General features: G+C 43.1%; 1 long non-coding RNA gene across 1 annotated transcript; it reads right to left on the bottom strand.

Annotated features, from left to right (window-relative positions):
• Positions 1 to 718: 718 nt before the first annotated feature.
• LOC134226375 (uncharacterized) lies at positions 719 to 1740 on the bottom strand. The gene is made up of 3 exons (XR_009983461.1): positions 1618 to 1740; positions 1393 to 1553; positions 719 to 1323 (listed from the first exon to the last, which is right to left on the bottom strand). It is a non-coding gene; the product is annotated as an uncharacterized LOC134226375 (long non-coding RNA).
• Positions 1741 to 9209: the final 7469 nt, after the last annotated feature.

Here is a 9209-nt window from a genome sequence, read left to right as displayed (position 1 = left end):
TGCTATTACAATCATTTATATTTTGTTTAAATAAAGCTGTGTAATTGTAAAATTATTATACCTTGTTTAATGAATTCGAAATATCTGTTTTAAAAAAGTTTGATAACATTTTTCATTTAACGAATGCATTAAAAAATATTTCTGAAGCATCCAGTGCAATAGACCGTTCTCCACGGTAACGGCAGGATTTCACAGAAAATGTATGGGCTATCTGTCAAATCGTGCCATATCCTATCTTACTGCCTGGAAATTATTTTCACTTCCAGAAGCACAGCAATTTACCCTCCGACACGTCGCGTCGCCCAGCCAAAATTCACGACTACGAAGGTCAATGCTTCACGCACAGTCTGACAGTTCCTAATAAGATTTTACTGTGGAGGAACAAGAAGGGGTGATTGACGGCCATGTCTGACAGATTGCAATGAGATTTTGACATAAGAGTGAATTAGTTCGAATTCGCGAAGTTGGCAGCAAAAGCACGTGAGTAAGCTGTCAAAATGAAACAAAAAAACACCGATGAAAGTGCGAAAACAGTGCGAGGATCTTTCACACTCTACACGCTTAGTTAGAATAATCTAAAAGTCGGTAAAAAATACCGATAATCGAACTAAAGTGCACATACCTAAGATTTAGGTAATCATCGATTACCTAAAGTTAGGTAATGGTTGTAAACAAGAACTATCGTTAAAAATTACCGATTTTTGGACGTTACTTTTTACCGATAAATAGGTATATGTTGTTTGTTTTGGTTTCGTGAAAACGTTAAAAATTACCTATTATTAGGTTTTTATTCAGTGTTTTGTTAATAAGAAAAACAGTTCTTCCAAGCATTTCTTTTATTTTTAAATATGATGAATATGAGAGCTAGAGATGTACCAGTGCCAATGCTGGCGGCACATAGTTTCAGGAATGATATATTTGTTACATTATTATTTGTCTTAGAAAGCTTTCCTTACTTCGGAACTTATCACAACCATGGGCAAAGAAAATTCACAATCATATCAAATGTACCATATAGAAAAACACTTTGTAGTCCTTTACGTATAGAATCTTTTAGAATATTGGAGAATGATAAACACTCGTAGTATTCGAGAAAGATGTGTGCCGATGAAACGACGAGCTCGCAGGAAACGTTACAATAATTATGTACGCAGCAATCCTGCATAGATGGTGTTCGCATCAGATCCGGGTGGTACAACGGGAGATGCAGCGAGCTACGTGGGTATAAGATGCAAAAAACTTGGCGAGCGTGGTGCGCAACCGAGGATAAATGGATGTCCGCGAGCCGAATTTTTTGACATCAAATTGTTGATTCAGTGTTATCTGTAGAAATGGAAGTTCAATAAGTAATAAGTAATAAAAATCAATGCAAATTGCGCTATTAAAACAGACCTTATTGGGTTCGAATCCTGCTGCAGTCTAGGAGTTTTTCGGGTGGGAAATTTTCATGACTTTCCAGGGCCTTAGTGTTTTCGTGCTCACAGCTATAGATGTGCGCATGCTTGAACGGCCAACTAGAGGAACATGATGCCAGGAAACCATTCTCCGGATTCCTGCAAATATACGAAAGTTCCTGTATTAGCCTCGGAAATTGGCGCTTAACAATCGACCACTTACCGTCAATTTTCGATCTTAAATAAATTAGCCTGGCGAATACAGTAGCAGGAACGAGAAGTAGCGATTGCAGGAGATTTTATGGATCTGCACAACAAAGAGGCAGCAGAAAACAAAGGAAACACTTTTTTGACAAAGTCCAGAATTATTAAATTTTAGGTAAAAACTAACGTCATAATCTGAAATCGTCAAATACTCAAAAGTCGATAAAAACCAACGATTATTATCGTTAATTTTTATCGACATTTTCAGTAAACATCCACTACCTAATTTTAGGTAAAATAAAAATCTATTTTTAGGTAATCTCATCTAAGCGTGTAACTTTCACCTACACGGTTGGAAAAAAGTACCTAATTTTTGGTATTTTTTTCTCTTGCATCTCCCTCCCTGGTTATTTTTCTCTGCTATATCTTTCTTTCTGCTGGAAAATTCACCCATTTTGGGAGATTAAGTGGATCTACTCATTTAATTTTTCAGCAGAGAGAAAGAAATAGCAAAGAAAAAGTACCCATTAATGAGTAAACGAGTTTCTCCGCGAAATGCGTTATGCCAATGCGAGCAGTGAACAAAGTTCAAAATGCATACCGTGCGTAGCTCTCTCATTCTTTTATCGATCGACAATTTCAACGTCGATTAGAGGGATCGGCGATTCCAAACAAAAGATATTTTAATTAACAGATAAAGATTGTCGCTTCGGTTCCCTTTGTTCTGCTGTCCGAAAGATGTGTGGTACCTAACTGTCAAATCGTATGTATTTTTTCTTCATTGACATTTAGATGCCTTATCCTCGACAGCAAAACTTGTTCTGGACAGCGACGATAGCGACAATCTTTATCTGGTATCTTTTTTCCAAACCGACGTACAAAATGTTCGTTAAAACACAAACATTGCTAAAAAGTTCTTGTTTTGGGTAAAAGTACGATAGAGTAATGTTCCCGATAGTATGTTTTTAAACTGGTGCTTTCATAGATGGCAAAACGCTTCATCAAGATTCTTCTAATAGTAGTATTATAGCAGTTACGTTTACAAATCTAATTAAACGTCAAAAATAGGCTGAATAAATCGCAAGAATCGAATCGAAGAACATACGGGTTTATTAACATACGGATATTACGGAGAAAAAGAAAAATTTGGATAGCTCCGCGGAAATAACGCGCAGAGGGCAATCCCCGCATAGAACAAATCATGCATAGTGTGCGTTGTATTGAGCTCAAATTATTAAAACAAATCAATTGTCAATCCAATTATTTGAATGGCGTGCCCATAAACATGGAAAGACCATTTACCTATCAGTTCTCTGCCTAGCTGTAAACTAATTCAAAATACAAAGGACATCAATATCAATTTTAGAGTAGTTTAGTTCTTTATTGATGTTTTCTTCACAGACATTTTATTTCCAATGGTTCAGTTACTTATGGTTAGGAAATCAATGAAATATTTTACATAATCTCGAATTCATATCAAATTTGAAAGAATGTTCATATTACACATTCCAAAACGCTTACAGCGTTCGTAATAAATGGTTTGATCGGTGGCTTATTGGACCTGAGCTGACCTTCCATGTAGCCCAAAGGTGTCGTGTCGGCTCTGTTAAGAGACCCACCAATACCAAGATTTGGACTAGTGCGTTCTCAGCGAAATGCTATCGCTTTAGTTGAACCAGTTTTCAGATACATACAGAAACACATCCGAAGAGGTTTCCAGAGTCTAATTCTGCCACAAATCGCAGTGCTTATTCTGCTGACCCCTGAGACACACAAAATTACAAAGCTTTTCAACATTTCATTAGAATGTGTGTTTTCTGTTCAGTAAAGCATATTTTCTAGAAATGCCATAATTATAAATATAAACAAAACATCTCAAATATAGCATTAGTTGCTTTGATCACTAGCCTGGAAAATATTCATTGGAGGCGCTTTGGATTTTCCAGGATTCAAAATTTTTCTTGCAATGCGTAATTTCATTTCATTTATTTAGTCTACATCTATACAGATAACACTGAATCAACAATTTGACGCCACAATACACGGTTCGAGGCCGCATCTCTCCATCCTCGAATACGCCCCACGCTCGCCAAGTCGTTCTGCACCTGGTCTGCCCATCTCGCTCGCTGCGCTCCACGTCGTCTCGTACCTGCCGGATCGGAAGCGAACACCATCTTTGCAGGGTTGCTGTCCGGCATTCTTGCAGCATGCCCTGCCCATCGTACCCTTCCGGCTTTAGCTACCTTCTGGATACTGGGTTCGCCGTAGAGCTGGGCGAGCTCATGGTTCATTCTTCGCCGCCACACACCGTCTTCTTGCACACCGCCAAAGATGGTCCTAAGCACCGTCTCGAATACTCCAGTGCTTGCAAGTCCTCCTCGAGCATTGTCCATGTTTCATGTCCGTAGAGGGACTACCGGTCTTATTAACGTCTTGTACGCGGCACATTTGGTGCGGTGGCGAATCTTTTTCGACCGCAGTTTCTTCTGGAGCCCGTAGTAGGCCCGACTTCCACAGATGATGCGCCTTCGTATTTCACGACTAACGTTGTTGTCAGCCGTTAGCAGGATCGAGGTAGACGAATTCCTCGACCACCTCGAAGGTATCCCCGTCTATCATGCTTAACACTGCTTCCCAGGCGGACCCTGTCGCGCTCGGTTCCACCCACAAGCATGTACTTTGTCTTTGACGCATTCACCACCAGTCCAACTTTTGTTGCTTCACGTTTCAGGCGGGTGTACAGTTCTGCCACCTTTTGCAAATGTTCGGCCGACAATGTCCATGTCATCCGCGAAGCAAATAAATTGACTGGATCTGTTGAAAATCGTTCCCCAGCTGTTACGCAGCTCTCGCATTACACCTTCTAACGCAATGTTGAACAACAGGCACGAAAGTCCATCACCTTGTCTTAGTCCCCGGCGCGATTCGAACGAACTGGAGTGTTCGCCCGAGATCTTCACACAGTTTTGCACACCATCCACCGTTGCTTTGATCAGTCTGGTAAGCTTTCCAGGAAGCTGTTCTCGTCCATAATTTTCCATAGCTCTACGCGGTCTATACTGTCGTATGCCGCCTTGAAATCAACGAACAGATGGTGCGTTGGGACCTGGTATTCACGGCATTTTGAAGGATTTTGCCGCACAGTAAAGATCTGGTCCGTTGTCGAGGCGGCCGTCAACGAAGCCGGCTTGAGTAACTTCCACGAACTCGTTCACTAATGGTGACAGACGACGGAAGATGATCTGGGATATCACTTTGTAGGCGGTATTGGGATGGTGATCGCTCGAAAGTTCTCACACTCCAGTTTGTCGCCTTTCTTGTAGATGGGGCGCATATAACCCCTTCCTTCCACTCCTCCGGTAGCTGTTCGTTTTCCCAGATTCTGACTATCAGTTTGTGCAGGCAAGTGGCCAGCTTTTTCCGGGCCCATCTTGATGAGCTCAGCTCCGATACCATCCTTACCAGCTGCTTTATTGGTCTTTGGCTGTTGAATGGCATCCTGTAACTTCCCCTCAAGGTGGGGGCTGGTTGGCTTCCATCGTCCACAGAACTGACGTAGTCATCTCCTCCGCTGCCTTGACTTTGACTGCCTGTACTCTCAGCGCTATTCAGATGTTCCTCGTAGTGCTGCTTCCACCTTTCGATCACTACACGTTCGTCCGTCAAGATGCTCCCATCCTTATCCGGCACATTTCGGCTCGCGGCACGAAGCCTTTGCGGGATGCGTTGAGCTTCTGATAGAACTTGCGTGTATCTTGAGAACAAGCTGTTCCATCTCCTCGCACTCCGCTTCTTCCAGGCGGCGTTTCTTCTCCTGAAAAAGGCGGGTCTGCTGTCTCCGCTTCCGTCTATAACGTTCCACGTTCTGCCGGGTACCTTGCTGCAGCGCGACCGCCCGCGCTGCGTCCTTCTCCTCAGAATCTGTCTGCACTCTTCGTCAGACCAATCGTTCCGTCGACTTCGACCCATATACCCGACGTTGTTCTCCGCTGCGTCGTTAATGGCTGCTGACTGTATTCAGCAGTCCTCAAGAGGGAGCCCCATCAGGCTCACCCTCTTCCGGCAACGCTGCCTCGAGATGCTGCGCGTATGCAGTGGCGACATCAGGTTGCTTCAGTCGCTCTAGGTCGTACCGCGGCGGTCGTCGGTACCGAACATTGTTGATGACGGATAGTTTTGGAGCGCAGTTTAACCATCACCAGATAGTGGTCAGAGTCGATGTTTAGCGCCACGATATGTCCTGACGTCGATAATGTCGGAGAAGTGCCGTCCATCAATCAGAACGTGGTCGATTTGTGATTCTGTCTGCAGTGGCGATCTCCATGTGTACCGATACGGGAGGCTGTGTTGGAAGTAGGTGCTGCGAATGGCCACCATATTCTTGGAGGCGGCGAAATCAATTAGTCGTAGGCCGTTTTCGTTCGTCAGCCGGTGAGCGCTGAACTTTCCAATAGTCGGTCTAAACTCCTCCTCTTGGCCAACCTGAGCGTTCGTCTCCTGATGATTTTGACGTCGTGGCTTGAGCAGCTGTCATCGTACTCACGTTCAGCTGCGCGTAGAATGCGTCCTTATCATCATCAGTGCTTCCGGGTGTGGGCTATGGACGTTGATTATGCTGAAGTTGAAGAACCGGCCTTTGATCCTCAACCTGCACATTCTCTCGTTGATCGGCCACCACCCGATCACGCGCCTTTGCATGTCGCCCATCACTGCTGGCTGTTCCCAGCTCATGTGTGCTGCCGCAGCTCTGGTAGATGGTATGATTACCTCTAAACGTTCGCACCATTGATCCTTCAACAAACCTCCTGCAGCGCTACGATGCCGAATCCACGGTCCGCCAGGCACATCGGCGGTATGCGTGTGCTCCCGATGAAGTTGAGAGTTTGCAGTTCCACGAACCGGTTTCCAATCGCTAGTCCCTTTTCGTCGCGATGGTCTTCGCCGATGGTTCCGGTCCGTACTCTCTTGTTGATTGTTCGTTGCTTATGATTTTTTAAAGGCTGGCTTGCGGGCCTGACACAAACCCCTAAATTTCCGGAGGACCATTCCTCCTTATTTCCGGTGGACCATGGTGCACAGTTTCATAGGAGTCCCTCGCTGGCACTCGGACGATGATCAGCCGCCCCTAACATGGAGAACAGACGCTGTTGTGGGCCGATCCTGACATGGAGAACAGACGCTCAATAAGATTTGCACCTCCGGAAGGAGCAAACCCCCCTTCCCTGTCAGCCTTACGACCATAGTTCCACCGGGGTTGGTTACCCGATCTTCCCTAAGGTTGCTCATTATCCCGGCCAGCACCGCGAGAGGTAGGGATAAGGAGTTGCTGGGTAAGAGGCTAAGGACCGCGAGATGGGGTCTATTTTATTCCTTCAGGTACCCGAAGTACCAATGGTACGCTTTACCCAGCATTTGCCGTGCCTTGCAATGCGTAATACCATTACCTAATCTTATCTTCCGTACCTGTGTCACAGACTTGTTTACTCAAATTCATTCAAAAACATGTTTGTACAAATCTTTTCACTGGACTGGGTGTTTTTTTTAATTCAAAATTGAATAGAAACAGATTATAGTGTACTTTACTGACTATTTTTTTTCACAGTGCATCAAGCTTGACAGTTCAAGAATTGAAATTTTACAGTGTACTAGTTCGATTTTTGCTCGCTAGTAAGCGCTTATCGTGTCTCCGCAATATCAAAAGAGTCGGGTATCTTGTTGCTTATAGTCATCTTTGGCTTCATACTAACAAAAAAATAGCAGAAAAACCTGCCACTGTCGCCAAATGTGTAACTTGCTACTGCGCCAGGAAATCACCCGTTACGCGTCACTGCACTCGGCGGACGGTACGCCTTGCTCGGGTCACTGTTGAACTCTGACTGAGGGAGAGCGATGCTTGGCTGCTTGCTCATCATCAACACCAAGACGGTATATGATATAGCGTGGTATATAACAGGGCTGCCTCGCCCCACACAAAATCGACGCTTGAAACTTTGTTTACAAAATCACATACGTCCTTTTGAATAAGTACCCGAGAATAGACGTTGAAGCTGCACTCGCCATGTTGTGATAACTTTTTACTGTTATTTAATATAAAATAACTTTGGAACCGCGCCGTTATCACGTGCATAATCAGCGCTAGCGTCATAAAAAAATGCCACTGTGCGCTAGTGTCGTTATGCATGCAAGACCAAGAACATACCAGCGCCATCGTGTTGTCAAAATGAGATTGTGAGTTGCAATGTCGACGTCGATGGCGTTGAGGTTCGGTGTGCTTGGTTACACATGCTTTGCAAGAAATTTCAAGCCTCCATGTCTGTTCTCTGTGGTATATAGGGCACTGCACGGAAACATCTCTTTCTCTTTCTTTCTTCATAAATTTTGACGTTTACTGGCCTTGTTGTTTTCTATAATTTCTTTGCAGCGAGAAAGGGACAAAGCAGTCCGTGCAGTGCCCTATAGGGTGACTATCATCAAGTACAGAATGACAAAAAAAGCGCCCTCTTATTTCATACATATTCGCAGACCCACCGGCAGCTCTCCCGCTGACGACTGCATGCTGTGTAGGTAAACACAGCGAACGAACAAACGAAACGGAAAATGCGCGAGCCAAAATCACGTCAGTACGCGCTGCTATCACGAATTGTATAATGACTCGCACACTGCAGGCACTGCTTCTTTTATACACATAGAACATCTTGCGGTGGATCCGAAGGCCCGTGGCATCCCGCATAGTGAAAAACAGTTTGTTATACTGTTGTAAGTATTTAATTGATTTAAGAGATATTTTCACCATTTCTGTGATTGTTTATATATAGCTTGACAATAATGATTCTGAACGTGAGTACTATATATAACGCTGTCTTCACATCATAACTTACTGTCAATGTATAGCATAGTGTTGCAGATATGTTACTTATATTCGAAACATTCGTAATTTTGAAAAAAATACGATAATAAACCGTGTATCGACAATCTTACAGATAATGACATTATGAAATGTACAGTGCTTTGAACGCAAAAACCAGCAAACCAAAATCTAGCGTAACTGGTGGAAAAGTCCACCTTTATACATATTTATGGATCGATTTAGGTGAATAACTCATTTTGTACTCACAGCGTAAAATGTATATGTATATTTGAGAGGTTTTGACAAAACGCCATCTACGCAGTTCCAAGCGATAGTTTTTGTTTAAAATACCAATATTATACCAATATACCAATAAATACCATATGTTATTCGATATTCAATTTACCTGTTACGAATCATAGTGAGAACATTTTGTTATCATGATCCTTTGTTTCTGAAAACATGCAATGTGCAAAAAAAAAAAAATTGAATTTATTTTTTTCAATTCGTAATTTATGATGCGCACTTTCTATTTGTTACTCTAGACATATTAAACCCCTGACGTTGATAACTCTTCGGCTCTGTCTCATTTGGAGAATTAAACTTAAAAGTGACAGTTCGAAAATTAGCAAATAACCCAGTCATAAGAATGGCTGGTGCTACCCAGCAATTCCAATAAGACATCGATGCAAAATGATTCGATATCTGTCAAAAGTAATCTTGCTCTGCGAGCAGGGTTATTTGATAATTATTGAAATGTCACT

This window comes from Armigeres subalbatus, chromosome 3 (genome assembly GCF_024139115.2).
Source record: "Armigeres subalbatus isolate Guangzhou_Male chromosome 3, GZ_Asu_2, whole genome shotgun sequence".
NCBI classification, from domain to species: Eukaryota; Metazoa; Arthropoda; class Insecta; order Diptera; family Culicidae; genus Armigeres; species Armigeres subalbatus.
The sequence above is the reverse complement of the archived record's forward strand: the minus strand, read 5'-3'. Positions and strand labels throughout refer to the sequence as shown.